The sequence below is a fragment of the Epinephelus moara genome, chromosome 24 (assembly GCF_006386435.1).
Source record: "Epinephelus moara isolate mb chromosome 24, YSFRI_EMoa_1.0, whole genome shotgun sequence".
In the NCBI taxonomy this organism is placed as follows: Eukaryota; Metazoa; Chordata; class Actinopteri; order Perciformes; family Serranidae; genus Epinephelus; species Epinephelus moara.
Window position 1 is genome coordinate 4,823,181 of NC_065529.1, and position 15,972 is coordinate 4,839,152.

Consider the following 15,972-nt stretch of genomic DNA (forward strand, 5'->3'; position numbering starts at 1 on the left):
TCTCTAATATAATTGAACTTTATGGCACTCAGCTTGTGGTGCTCAAAGCACAAAAAAAATGCATTTGAAACACTCAATGACAATGTCTCTTTCCAGAAATCAAGACCCAGTTAATCAAGATAATCCACAGACCTTGTTGTGAGCTCATGCAGGAACTATTTTCTGTCTGCCAAACTACACCCCCAACCATAACATTGCACAGAAGGAAGCACTCATCTACTGCTAACTCACCTAGCACCACTTAGCTAGCTACCAATTCAGCTCAGCCAAAAAGGACGCCATTAATGTTCACATTTCGGACTTAGGACTGCACCTATCAACTATTTTCTTTATCAATTAATCTAGCAATTTTTGTTTTATCTAACAATTAGTTGATTAATCTAGCAACTAATTCATCGATTAGACTGTAACAGCAGTCTGTAACATTAGTTTAAGCCATTTTCTCACTTGTGCGCAGCCGAATAACAGTCTTAGATGACGCATTGTGTAACGTTGCATTAGCAGCTGTGCAGAAACTACCTAGGTGAAATTAAGAAACATTTAGAAAATCAGAAATATGTTCTATTACGTCAATTAATCGACCCAGCCATATTGCGCAGTAACAAACACAAACCTCTCATCCATGAGTAGTAAACTTCCTTCTGAGCAGTGATACGGTTGGTGGGTGTAGTTCAGTGGGGAGAAAATAGTTCCCACATGAAACTGCTCACAACAAGGTCCCTTAAATACCTTGAGTAACCAGGTCATGATTTCTGGAAGGAGACATTGCTGTTGAGTTGATCAACATGAAGTGATGCCACTTTGAGCACCACAAGCTGAGTGCCATCTAGTTCCATTATACTGGATAAACAGCAGACATCGTTATGGCTGATATCTCCAACACTCAGCAATTCACACCAAAACAATCTAGACTAATAAAAAGCACTAAGAGGAAAATATATTTACTTTTGGTCTTTAACATAATTCAGGTTCATAATGTTGCAAGTTGTAAAAGTGCGGTAAAATAATTGTAATCTTTCAGACTAATAATATATTAGGCTATATGTTTAACCAGAGTTTTGTAGCCTCATTTTTTAATTCAAACTTGAAGTTAAAATTTGTCAACCTATTTCCAAAAACTTAGAAGGAAGCAATTAATTTATCCATATCAAAGAGAAAACAGTAAAACTGAACGTAGACAAAAGCAGTCTGGCTTTTATATTTTCTTATATTCTCTGCTGTAGACAAGTTCAGATAAAGTGTCCACTTAGACCTCAATTTAATCATGTTTCCGCCAAGAATCAATAAGCTATTTCACCCAAGTGACTTTTAGCGATGGAAAAGGCCTCTACTCTATAGCTGTTTAGAGTGTGTACACAGCTGACAGAGAAGGCAGAGGCAAACATGAGCTTGAAAATGAACTCATTAAGATAAATGCAATGTCTCTTAGTAAAATGTGTAGGCATGGCAACCAGGCTTGGCTCTCCTTTGAGATACACCCTGGACACACAGCCTTGTGCGCAAACGTACGCACACATGCACAAATCTGCTCGCACAAATGCACACTCTAGTCTGAATCAAATCCCCTTCTCAAGAGAGTGGCTCAGTTGTAATGGAATTGGAAGGTCCTGCAGGCAAAAAGCTACAAGAGAAGATGATCTCCATCAGCAGCTGCCCACCTGTCGGAGAAGACAGTTCATGAGGAAACACTCAAGGCACAGCCTGAGTGTTCTCCTCAATATTATTATGCCAACAAGTAGGATTAATTATTTCCGGAAAACAAGCTTTTTTTCCGCCTATAGTCCTATGACAAGGGAAAGCAGGGCAGATAATTCAGTTGCACGCCCCCCATAATAAGCACTAAGGATCTAATAGCCTTTTAAGGAGCGGCCTGCTGGCCACCTCTTCACACACACATCTTGGGGTCAGCCCTTTAGGTGCACTGAGGCAGAGCAGCCCGTCGCGCTACACAGTTAATCCTGCAGTGGAAAATGTCGGTGGGATCCGTCTCACATGGATGCACAGCAAGAGATGAGGCAGACCAATATTTGAGACGAATTAAAGATGTGTGTGTGTGTGTGTGTGTGTGTGTGGCGGACTGGGGGTGTAGAGGGCGAGGCCTCGTCTCTGTGTGTGTGTTTTTACACAGACATGCTCATCAATAGGCTGGCTGCACACCTTTTCAGGCTTCATCCTCATGGCCATTCACTGAGCACATAAAAAGAACACTGGCAGGTCTACTTTAGTGTGTGTGTGTGGGCTGACAGTATTGTCTAGCAGTTACTTGCCTTAGCAACACTGCGAAAATCCTTGATTCTCCAATATTTACTTTAAAATGTGTCCATTTAGGAGAACTTAGCATGCAACAGTACCACACATATCTTTACTTTTGAGCATGGGAAGCATGCGGTGGTGGGAAACAAGTAGCTCCATTGTTCTCAGAGCCTCTCTTGATAGCCAATTAGCCAACGTCAAGTTTTAGTAGCCCACAGGCACAATTCTACAAGGTAAACCAGGAACTGAATGCAAATATCCCTTCTGGCTTTACTTGGTGGATTATGCTTATCAGTGTCTAGTTACATTTTTATGGTTCATATGTTCACAGCAGGTGGCAACCTCCAGGTCTGAAAAGTAAAGTGACAATTTGCTACCACAGTGACAACATTAGTTAGGTATTGTAACCATGGCGTAACTCCAGATTCACAAATGCAGGCGCTATTTCACTGTGTTGTCATGTCATGAAAGTTGAATGTAATGTTTTATCACATATAGTCTTGTTCAGCACTGGGTTGTACTGAAAGACCTTCTAAGGAGTCGGATGTTCAACTTTTTTCACCTTGCCTGTTTTGGTTCTAATACTGTCAAGCATGTTTTCCACTAGCAAATATTAGCATTTGCATTATCACAGTTAACCATAGCTGAAAGAAAAAAAGTGCAAATCAAGCTAGCAGCTAGCATTAGAGTACCTCCAGCCTCCTCCAAATATGGTCACTTCTGGCCCTAAAATCCAAGACGGTGACGGCCAAAATGCAAAACTCCCAGCCTCAAAACTGGAGTCCACAAACCAGTAAGTTACATCACCCTCTCTACATTCATTTTTTTTTTATTGTTACAGTCTATGGTTCACAGTATGGGATACTTGAGGCTCAGGGTAGTAGTGGCTTATAAAACCTACATAAATTATTCACTGTGCCTGGGGGGACTGTTTAGGACCTGCAAGAACCTGACATTTGCCTACAATGTCATGAATGACATGATCAGCTTAATAAATAACAGGAGTACCTGAGAAATTTATGGATGAACATAAAGCAGCACCTGGTGACTTGGGGCAAAGCAGGTACAGTTCTCTCTTTGGGTGTAATACTGAATGGCCAGTCTTAAAAATGGCTGGATTCCATTATTATTTTACTGTTTATGAGCACTAGTGGTAACGTGCAGTGATATAACTGTGGAACGAATCACAGAACAGGAAATGTAACCACAGGACAATATGTAGAAATATCTACCCTACATCAAACCATTACGACAGATGTGGAGTGCCTCACCAAATCAAGAGCTTAAAGCTCTCAATGTTTCTGAGAGCCGGTGCCACTTGAAAGGATGCTCGAACAAATGAAACAAATGCCCGCTTCAAACTGAAACATGAGGCACACCCAGAAAGTTATCTTTTCACAACTTGAAAGGACACATGGGGCATTAGAAAAATCCAGTGAAAGGGGCTTTTGGAGTTGGTGCCTTTGTCAGACTAACATCAAAAGCTCTGCCTGAAGACAGAATATAGCTTTGTGTTTTCTGTGTGTGTGTGGGTGGAGGTCTTCTGTTTGTTGTACTAGAAGTCACATAGAGGAGAACTAACTGTCCATTTTTATATTCAAAATACACACACAAAAACTCCTGGATTGTTTTTGTGAAAAATATTGACTACCATTCACTCAGTTGGACAGCAATTAGACAAGCTCAGATTATTGTCTGGGACATTGTGATTAGCAAACTTTAGAATGTTTAGCATACTGTTGGCTTTTCCAGACATATCTACGCTGTGTAGCTCAATAACTAACACCACAGTGAGTTGGGCTCTGGAGGATAAGATTATAGCACCCCTCTGTAGACCAATCAATACAATTTGTGTCCAGATTATGAGTCATGAGCGGCGACCTTGGCTGCAGTTCTCGGGTTTCCATTTATCAAACCCATATTTTGTTCAAGCCGGTTTTGAGAATTCAGAGCATACAAAAAATGTAAGCTATGCAGCCCTGGGAAAGTCAAGCACAATGTGTATTTAATGTCCAATGTTACATGCTGCTTAAAGGGTTAAACTGTGGGAGGTTGAGAGGTAATAGCAGTGCAAATTTCAAATGAGCAAAGAGGGTGTTAATTCAGGTCTCAAGAGGTATGGAGTGGTTAGAGCAAAACGAGGATGGCGTCCTCAGGTTCTGAGTATATAGTCAAGTACTGTATCTGCTATGCTGCGGTTTGGAATCTGCATTGAGTGGGATAAAATCTAATTTGTTTAATCATAAAATCGAACCTACAACAGGACAGAGTGAGGGAGGGAAATTGAGATAAAAATCATTAGTGTTGGCATGCCCTCTGTATCTATAGACGCATCCTTTGGAAAGAAAGGTGTATTGTAATCATAAATGCTACTTCAAACAGTGGCGCAATATAGATTTGTTTTGTGATGTGGTTTGGACCACATCCCGTTAACAGGTTGGCCGATGACAAGGCGGGTACACAACTGACCTCTCAGTGGTTCCATGCAGTGGCTACATAATCAGGTTAACTGATGATTGAACACACAACATTGTGAGCTCTACAACAGGCCGCCCAAAAGCAAACAACACAAAAGTGACTAAAAGCACCAGCAACCTCAATCTAATTATGTCTTTTGATGCACATGTCAACAGATTAAAAGCAATGTCAATGATGTCGTGGTGAAGATGCAGAACACTCAGTGTTAGAGAAGAAAAGGAACTGGAACAATGGCAACAAAGGTGGATCATCAAAAAGGATGTAGCATCGACTGCACAATGGTAAGTGATTTTTGCAATGGTACAAAAGCAGCCTGTTTGTTAATGGCAGAATGCTTAAATATTTGACCAAACTGTTCTAAAAGATGGCCTTCAGTAATGGTGGGAAACATGCACACTACTGACTTACAGTATTTATATTAGAAATATTATTAGAGATTTTCAAATATTTTTTTTTTTTCCTGATACTAAGTCCGATACTTAAACTTTACCATTACATAACATAATAAAATGAAATTAAATGTATAACAAAAAAATGTCAAATATTGCCAAATTGCTCACATTTTCTAAATGATAACGTTATGTTATTTATCGGGAATCAAGTCTTCTTCACTGCTCTAAAACAGTGGTTGCCAGTGGCTGCACAAAGCAACTCTTTGTGTAGGCTACTGTTATCTGGGTGTGAAACTACTTTATATTTTATTAATAAAGTATATTGTATCGGATCGATGCAGAGACACATACTTTCCGATACCCGATCCAGAATATTTTGCAGTATCAGAGGCATTTCTGATATTGGAAGAGGTATCGGAACATCTCTAGTACTTATAACTCATATTCTTTGGTTTTATAAAACAACATTTATTGACACTGACATGTATTGCTATTAATTTTGAATATTGAAAATAAATTGTTAGATGCAACATTGATACTGCATCAGTCCAACTTTGTCTCTCCCAAAATATGAATTCCTCAACATACGCACTGAGTACCAATCCCAATAAATCTGTATACCTCACTGGGACTGGAATCATTGTTATATAAGGTAACATGAGGCCAGGGATTACTGTGACACCAGAAACAAAGCGGGCAGCCGGCTGTGACAGAATGAATGTAACTGATAGTGGAAACACAGAAGTTGACACACTTGGGATCAAATGTTGACTGGTATGTGTAATTAAGGTTTTTGAACTGCTTAAATGATCCAACAGTGATACTGCTCAGGGAAAAACATGGGGAAGGCACTCCCACGCAGTAATACCATCCTGTTAAAAAAGTCACATTAATGGTAATTTGTCACTCATAGCCATTTACACTAGTGCAATGTTGATAGGTTTTCCTGGGAAGCACAAGTGGTCATGTGAGTGGGTCCCCAATATTTCTTTTTTGACAAATTGTTATGGTAAACTCAAGTTTGATGTTATATGATTATAACTAAGTTAGTATTCGTTGAAATCGTCAATATATCTGGCAATTAAACAAATACAATTGCAAATCTAAAAACACAAGTTTCACTGTCAATGGTTTCTGTGACAATATAAACACTTTCAAAATGATTTCAGTATGGACTTGTTGTTCACAGTGTTGCATTATCAGGGAAAATAATAAGATGCATCCTGTGGACACATCAATAGAGAGTTTACTGCATCATCTCAGACTTAAATGTGTCAGGGACGAATAAGGGAAAACCTAGCATCACCACTGCTAGTGTTAATCATGTACTTTGTGTCAATAGGACTATTGAGAGTATTGTCTTGAGCGATTCTATCTCGTCCTCAATAATGTCAATCCAATGTTTGTCTTGTCAACACTTGTCTCAATTTAACAGCTGTATGCTTTGGATCATGAAATGACATATTGAAAATAGAATTAAGAGTTGAGAGAGAAGTTTGACGAACTCTGTTGTCTAATCATTCAAACTGGTCAATGCAACATTGAACCTGTTCCACAGGTTGACCAAAATGCCACTGAAGAAATACCTTTTGAGCAGTTGACATAATATCAATCCAAAGGGGCCTGGAGGCTGCAGCCTGACTCGAGATACAGATAAGGAGTAATTACTTTTCCAAGCAATCACTAAAGCCTGCCTGCCCTTCATTTATTTGCTTGCAGAAAGTTTCTTCAATACACAACCTTTTGTTGCCATCATTTACATATGGGAGCACATAGTTACTGGAATTCAATATCACCCACTGGATTGGCCAACAGTTCCACTGACAGCACCGGTGCTATCGGTTACTTTATTGCCTCTTTTTCCCCCCTTTAACAATCCCACAAGGTCTGTGACTACACTGATGAGTGGGCTGTTACAGTAACAAAGCCACACAAGGCCAGTCACTTTTATAGATATTCTAAATGTCAGAGTTCATGTTAGGTCCCAAACAGAGGTTCCAAAGTCATTTTGCCAAAAAAGAAACCTCAATATTCATTGTGACATAACATGCTTACGTGTTTCTTCCACGAGGAAAATAGCAGCTTCAGACACCCTGTTCCCCAGGAAACCAGCTGTCTTGTTGTCATATTTCTCATGTTCTGTTATGTGTCTGACTTTTTCATGCAGTCCCCAACCACAGCCCCCATTAGGGTGGACTATGCCATGTCGTGACATGGGAACCCTTATAAACGTGTTAAGAGCCGAAGGCATTAGCATTTTGGACGCTACTGAATGGAGGCATTTGTTCCTCTTCCTGTGCCTCCCTGAAAGACTCTATTAAAGGGAGGTTTAGGAATTGCTCTGTTTTGGACATGTTGAAGTTGGGGCAGCATGAAGAGAACATTTGACCGAAGATTTTCCTAGAAAACATCTTGGGGTTATTGATTTATAATTATTTGTATGTGAACACAAAGAAATGCCACTGACATATAAAAAAGACAGGCTAGTAAAAGCAATTGGCTTTTTCCAGTGTTTAAACATCCTCACAATGTTTCAAGAAACACTGGTGTGTTTTTGCTGCCAGTGTTTGTCAAAGGTTGAAACATACAGATACAAATACTGCACACTAAATATTGTTTGCCCCCACCAGATGGTTAGTGTGTGACTGAAGGGGGTTTAGATCGAACAAGTCAATAAGAGCAGACTGTGCTTCTTTAGGATCTTTCCCTACTGTGACAGCGTAAAACCTTGACCACATATCCAAAAGAAAATGTATGTGCCTTTACCAGACCATAGCTACAATTTACATGTCAACTGGCACTTTCCACATGCCTACAGACGTAACATGTCATAGAGACAGGAATGTTTAATGGATTCCACCTTGTAGCTTTGTAGGGAGCTGGTGACAGACCAAGCAGAATTCCACACTGCTGGCTCCATTAATGAAGGCTTTGATTGATCTGTGATTCTATCTCATGCTGTGGCCGCAGCAGGATGTGTGGTCAGTCCGAGGCAGGCTCTTCACTGTCTGACATCCTAGCTTTCATCTCCGAGCCTTAAACAGTTTATGTGTTACATTTCCAATGACTACATCATCCATAATGCATATGCCTCAGCCCTGCCTGATGATGAACAATGGTTGCATCTTAGCAACATCCGTACACTTCTCAATAGGCAGCTTTGATTTGTTATCACCGGTTGTCTGCCGTGCTGGGACGCTCAGCTGCTAATCCAGAATGAGGTTATTGAGAAACACAATTGATTACAATACAAGTGAACTAGAAACAGTACATCTAACAGGCAATCGTAAAACCATGTCAGTACATTTAATTTTGGGGTTTTTTTTCTTTATATTTGGATGAAATTTGTGATATTTTCTACTTTACTACAACCAGATTCAAAACTGATGTATGTGCTAAGAATTTATAATGATAAAAGTCTGGTTATTTGATAGCAGGTGGGTAAGAAAGCTGTTTTGGCATCGTAAAAGAATATAAATTATGTTCCTGTGGAACAATCCTCTACCTTCATTTCAATACCTTGATAACAATTTGGCGCATGTCTAAAAACACATCTAATTAGCAACCATGTTGAGACTGCATTTGCAAATAGCAACACTATCAAGGGACAAGTGTTAGTGGACATTTAGAGATTAAACTACAATTAAACTACCTTGGACAAGTGCCTGTAGCCTCCTGCCAGCAAAGCCAATCATGTGTTTTTGGTTTTTTCCATTTGCATAAAACTAATGAGATCACCCATATTGGTCAGGAACCAAATGTAATAAGATTATAACCGAAGATTAGAGTCAGGCTGATATGGCAAGGGCTGATAATATTGGCGGATATTGGCTTAACGAAGACAGATTGGTATCACAATACATAGGCTCTGGAGTTGGCTGAGCAGCATATTACAGATCAGAACATGAGGAGTATGTTAATTCTTCAGCTGTAAAATATAGTGCCCTTTATCACCACTCTTTGATGATCAAAACTAAAGAAATGTCAGCTCATATTTCTTGTAGAATATTTTTTTTTTTACTGGACCATGGAAGTCCAGTTTTGGTGTGGCTTCATCCAAAACGCAGCACTGGGGGGATCCCTGCCTCTGGGGGATTGATCTCCTGCAATATGAGTATTGATCCGCATCAGGTAGAGTACAGCAATTGGGCCAGTCATCATCGATGACACCCTGTTTGCCAGAATCACATTAAAGCACGCACTATCTGGGGCTGATAAATGCAGCCAAACCATGTAGAAAAAACAAGTACTATCTTTCTGCATCCTGTTTGGTTGACCCTGAATAAGACAGAATAAAATAAACATATGAGATGAACAGAAACACAGTTTCTGCCGTGACATCAATTAACCAGCCTGTTCAGTGGCAAGGACAAGAGGAAACCACACTCATTTTTTTACTATGTTATGCAGTGAATTTACTGCAGCCTCTCAGGGGCACACAGAGTTAAATTACTGTGAAAGCTTATTGATTTGTAAAGAGGAGGGAATGATTGTGCTTAAAACCAGGGAAAGGGCTATGCAAAATGACTGCAGGCTCTTCAGTCAAGAGTTCATTTGGATGGCTGAAAATCTATACTGCCACTACAAAACCTACAGAAAGGGGGTTGGAATATGTCCGCCTTTGCATGTAATTGGAAAAAGATGGCCACGTAAAGGTTTTCACCATGACTGAAGAAATAAACAAACTTGATGAATGTGTCTTGTCACGACCCTGTATTGATTTTCAAGTATTGCATTTAACACTTTCTTGAGAAATAGAGGTGATAAATCTTCATTCTGCTGAAATATGCATTTAGACATTTATTAGCCCACCTTTTGATGCTGGAATATTTTCCGTTTGAAGGTACTCATACGACTATTTGGAATCTTAAAACGCAATTAGGAGTCCAGGGATAGCACATCCACAGCACATCAATTTCACCAGCCCCATCCCCCAGTTTAACACTGCCACCACTGTTTGTCTCTCCTCCCCGTTCCCCCCTTCTCAATATTGAAACAAGTAAACAACGCCATCTTTTCCAGCCTTTAAATGAAGATAAACGAGGACAAACTCCCCAATTAGCCTCCTTTCATCATGCGAGGCTGGTTGAAAGACGACGTCACCACTAATGCACTCGTGGTGGTGCTTCGCTACAATGAGTTCTACGTCCTGCTTTAAAGTGAGAACAGGAACCGTGAATTCATCTCTCTTGAATTAATTCATGTGTTCACACCCTGAAGTCTCAGATGAGCCCTGTGAATGTGCAGAGGCAGCAGAACAGGGACAGCCATTAGTGTCCACAGCAGCGCGGCTCTAATGATGATGGCTGTGGACTTGCTGTGCTCTGCATTCTGGGCACCAGAGCTGTGGGATGGACTCTCCAACATGCTCCTCCGTAGATAGTAGCCTTGCTGCATTTACTGGGTCAAGACTGGAACCAAATGGCTCAGAACAATGTTTCTTTTGATGCACTGAAGCACATGCAGCTTTGATCAAACCTGGTTTTTCTCTTACTCTCTTTTTCATGTAAATGTTTTACACTGCTTAAGTCCTCAGCCTTATCTTGTTATAAAAGTAAGCAGTGCAAAGAAAAAGCATCTACAAATCAAAGCAGCAGGCTGCGGTGGCCAACCCCAGTCGACTAACCGGGTACTGTTTACTGACAGTGACAGAGAAGCAAAGCTATGCCATCAGTTTAATGGCCCCACCTCCAGCTTTATAACACAGCAGCAGGAAACTGGAGACACACAGACTTATAAATCAGCCACTGTGTGGGGGGAAAACCATTTTGATACCATTTTCGCCACTTATTGAGCAAAACAAATCCCCCTCTGGTTCATGTTGGAGCCAGTGTGGGGTCTTTTCAGGCTGAGCATTATAATAGAATCCCCCACCTAGAGCTATGCTTATGGTTGGCTTCATCAGTATTGGCCCCCATTTCACAATTCACAGAAAAGAGACAGACGGACGTGACTCCACTGGCAATACACACACTCCCAGCAACAGCATGCTCCTCCAGCTATCTGAACCACCTCACTGACAGCCTCTGTACAAGAGAAGAATATCCATCACTCACACCACATATTCAGTATTTTTCCCATCTCTCTGGGGTAATAAGCATTCAGTCAAATTATGATGCAGCGCGGTCCAGACCTAGTAGATTATTTTATCATTTTTTGACTAATTCTCTCAATCACAGATGCTCTACCATCTGCGTTACAAAACCATGAAGAGAATTTAGATTACAGCTCCAACAGCAGCCAGTGTCAGTGTGTGTCTGTGAAAGACTAATGTTGTGAAATAATAATTCACTCTGAAAATTAAAAGGGACAGTTCACCCCAACATCAAAAATATGTATTTCTGATCTTACCTGTAGTGCTATTTACCAATCTGGATTGCTCTGCTGTGAGTTGCCAAGTGTTGGAGATATCGTCCGTAGAGATGTGTACCTTCTCCTAAATATAATGAAATACGATGGCACTCAGCTTGTGTTGCTCAAAGTGCCAAAAATGTACTATTGAAAAACTCAACAGCAATGTCTCTTTCCAGAAATCATAACCTGGTTACTCAAGATAATTTACACACCTTGTCTTAAGCAGTTTCATGTAGGAACTTTTTTTTTTTTTTACTACAACTACATTTGACAACCATATCACCACGCAGAAGGTAGCGTGCACCTACTCATGGACAAGAGGTTTGTTCTCTTGTAAGCACAAGATTGAAACATTAGTGGCGTTCTTCTCAATTGAGCTGTAACATTCACTAGCTCAGTGGTGCTAAGTGAGCTAGCAGTAGATGCACGCTTCCTTCTGTGCCATGACACGGTTGGCAGATGTACATTGGTGGAAAGAAAATAGTTCCTGTGGATCATCTTGAGTAAACAGGTCATGATTTCTGGAAAGGGACATTGCTGGTAAGTTTTTCAAATGTGCTTGTATTTGGCAAAGTGAGCACCACAAGCTGCCATCTAGTCCCATTATATTCAGGAGAAGGCAGACATCTCTACAGCCATTATCTCCAACACTCATTCCAAAAGAATCTAGACTAATAAATAGCACCTTAGATAAGAGGATGTCTTTTTTATTTGGGAGTGAACTGTCCCTTTGTTTGAGGGATAATAAAAATGTATTTGAATAACATATCTAAATCCTTCTCAAAAGTGTTGCTATCTCTAACACAGTTGGGAAGAAAAAGAAAGTGCAAACAGCATTCCTGAAGTACTTTACATCTCCCCAGTGCAGTAGATCAAAATACCACTGCTGTGATTGCTGAAAGAAATCCTCCTCTCTTCACTGTGATGCTAACATGCCTCTGTCAGTTTACAAAATGAGCATCAGCCTCTCTTTGTGAAGTTAAAATACACTCCCACACACACAGGAGTAGACCCATTGTTTCTCACTCTATGTGAATAGTTCTTTACACTCCGGTTGTGTAGCGAATGAAGAGGAAGGACGGTGTTTACTTCAATACTGAGATAGCTGAAACCATCCCGGAGGAGGAGAAACTTTGGTCTACACAGGGTTGAAAAATGAGGGTTGTGTAAATGGGAAGAAAAGAGCTTCCACTGTTGCAAAATCTGCATGAAGGCTCTTTGAGAGCCAGCAAAGTATGTCCGTGCTCACTGGAAGGAATGCAGTCTGTTCTATTATGAACAGGGGAAGTGTCTGCCAGAGGACTGCCCTTCATAGAAAGGCACAATGCACAGGGGTTAATAGCAGTGCTTCTGGCACACTTTCGACCCCAGCTAAAATCCCATCACACTGCAGGTGGTAAAGAAAAAGAGGAGCTCAAGTGTTAAGCAGGCCTCAGTGTGTTAGTAATGACATTCGACATGGAACAACGGAGGAAGACCTGCCCGTAACCTTCAGACTTTCTATACCTCTTCCACTGAACCACAGGAAGAAGCGAAGCCATCTGTAACTTTGGTTTGGCTGCAAATGGGGAACCAGGGAGTGTTCACTGCTCAGGGATATGATCCAAATGTTTCAGCAGCAGGTAAGTTACACCACACAGCAGAGCCAAGGGGCCTACAGCGCCAGTTCAACAAGAAGACAAGAATGCACACCCTGGGGGAATCAGACTTGTGGACAGACTTTCATGAGGGCATGTTGGCCAGTGCTTCACCCACTTCACACTCTGAAAAGGACAATCACAAATCCATGACACAGGGTGCAAACTGTGGCTCAGCTGGGGCAAGTGGTTGTTAGAAAGGGATTACTGAGGTGTAAAATGGTTTAAAAACAGGAGGTATGAATTTGTTATCTATAGCGGGGGGACGGCGCACGTGAATCCATCAGCTGTCAGAAAACTGACAGACCTCAAGGCTAATGGTGTCAATTATTCGTGCTTTCTGAGGTGATCTCCGCAAACATCCTGTGTCAAACTGTCATCCCATGAGCATCATGGCCCTGTAAATTATCATGACCCCTGCAGAGCTGGCAGTCTCTAGTTCTGACTATTTTTGTAAGGTGGATAAATCACAGGAGTGACATCAACATGACTTCAAAGCGCTTGAGATTAATACATGTATTTTTCAACTGGAAACATACGCTTTACAGGTGTTATTCCCCTTGTAGCGACACTGGAATTACAGGGGATAGTAAAGCTGGGTACTGTGTAAAATATACAATTCTAGTGACTTTAAAGTAATGCCAATACCAATACGGTACTTTGTTTGATACCCATAATGTGAATGGAGTGGTGTTTTGGTGGCATCTCAGCACACTGAGCTGCCATTCCGTCAATACACCGCATGTGACTTCACCACACCACAGACTGTGTGGGTTGTAGCTACGGCTGACCTGAATGCTTTGAGGCTTTGATTGTTGCCATTGTACTGCCATCAGTATTTGAATGCTCAACATTAATTATTAGTTCTTCTTAGACAAGGACATTTAAAACATGGTGACAGGCCTTGTTTTGTATTCTGAAAGTTTGACGACCAATGACAGGCTTACAAATATGATAGCAAGATGTCAAAAAAGTCAGGCATCTGGAATGGTTTAAAAGTCGAGTGCCAGATTAAGCACCATAATAAACAGGCATACCACAAATCTACAACAAGCTTGGCAAATCACCTACAAACTGTAAGTAACAGCTTAGTCATTTTGCAATGAATTGTTTTTTCTACGTCCACTCCCCCAACCCTGAAATCCTTCACCCCCTCAAAGCTTCGTTTAATCGCAAATACTTCTCTACAAAGCTTTGATGCCCCAAAACTGGTATTCAGGATAACCCTAGCTGAAGGTGCTGCTGCAGGAGTGTGAGCTCCACAGTGAGGACAGTTGTGAGATTCTGTGACAGGGCTAAATGTTACCATCAAACAGTTAAAGTAACCTATTGGTTATTAACGGATTTAACAACAAAGTCAAGCTGTTTCAGTGTCAATTCGAGTTTGTTGCTGGGAGCAACAACAGAAAGTCTGCTTATCCAGCGGGGAGTCAGGGTGGACAGGGACCAGACCTCGGGCAAGACATTTCAATATTACTTGGTACTGGGTTATTTATTTTAATACCTTCAAAGTACTGAGTACCGATACCCAGCCCTTGTGCAGGACCACATATAAGTATGTGAAAAACATTTGCACTGCAGTAAAATACAATCTGTAATTTAATGTCAAGAAGAGTCCCATACAGTAGTGACAGGGCTCTGTTGTAGCGTGGTCTTTACCTTGGTTTGAGAATTGTGAGTAAAAAGTTAGAAGTTCATAGGAACACTGTTCTGTATTTTCTCTCCAATGTGAATAAATATTTTTCTCTCAAGTACAATTAATTCATGAGAAAAGCCATCATGCATGACTGACTAGAATTTAATCTGCAGTTTTGAAAGAATTTGTGAGACACAAGTGGTCTGTGGCTGGTGTGTGGCTATAGCACACTATGAAACAAAGTTAGACTACCATTCCACTGAATAAATAATCCTGCTTCTGTTATCATACTTGTGGCAGATGCAAGAGAATTAGAGGCAAAGCCACCGACAAAACTCTGCCACTCTCTCAAGAAAATAAATCACGGCCGCATGAAGTCAATTTAAATGCAAATGTCAATGTTTAAGACAACAAGCTGCCTACAGTACCGTATCTCAAGGAGTTGTGGTGCTGAAGTTGAATCATACAACAGGAGACCACCCTGACGTCCTTACTGGGAAGATGACACACAGCCTCTGGCTTGTGAAACATGCCACAGGAAACCGGAAGGGTCAGCAGAAAGCCACAGAGAAGTGAGAATCCATCTAGACAAGAAAGCCTGTGTTATATGTCACACGAAGACTGATGGGCGCATTTCCAGGCTGAAGCCAAGGATATCAAAGTCGGATTTCTCTAGGATCACCTCTATTGATCTGTTTTTGTTTCTAAAAGCCATTGCCTCAAGCCTTTAAGCCATTTCAAATTGGCAAAGCTCTCACACTGAAATGGTGTAGGGTTTGTTCATACACAAAAATTTTTATAGAGCTCAAAAATTCTGGCTCACACCAATGTGGATTCTGTTTTAACCTGACCAGAGCTTGAACTACTGCAGAATGTAGTGAACCCAAACCAGATCTAACCCAGATTCTTACAATAGCCTGCAGATGTCTGCTGTTTTACTGGAACCAGAGGCCATTTAAATTCTCTGCTGGGGAAAACTCAGTCTGTCCTCTTCTTATTTGTTGTTTTGATGTTCTTTAGGCATAAAATAATGTGTTAAGTCGGCCTGAAACCATTTGTGAATATGAGCAATACAATTGCAACCCTAGATAAGAGGATTCTACATTGATGAATGTACACATACAAGCCAAAAGAAGTTATTAGTAAGCTGCAGGGCACTATTTTTATCTATAAAGTATTTGTTCCCCTTAATATCAACGGAATTAATATGAAATAAACATCT

General features: G+C 40.7%; 1 protein-coding gene across 7 annotated transcripts in view; it reads right to left on the reverse strand.

Moving 5' to 3' along the window:
• chl1b (cell adhesion molecule L1-like b) overlaps positions 1-15,972 on the reverse strand; it is an 83,562-nt gene that overhangs the window by 56,587 nt on the left and 11,003 nt on the right. The window contains exon 2 of one of the 7 annotated variants that reach the window (XM_050037759.1): positions 15,179-15,334. The exons of the other annotated variants lie outside the window; for them this stretch is intronic. The gene's annotated coding sequence lies outside the window, so the exon portion shown is untranslated. The remainder of the gene's footprint in view (positions 1-15,178; positions 15,335-15,972) is intronic. 7 annotated transcript variants of the gene reach the window in all.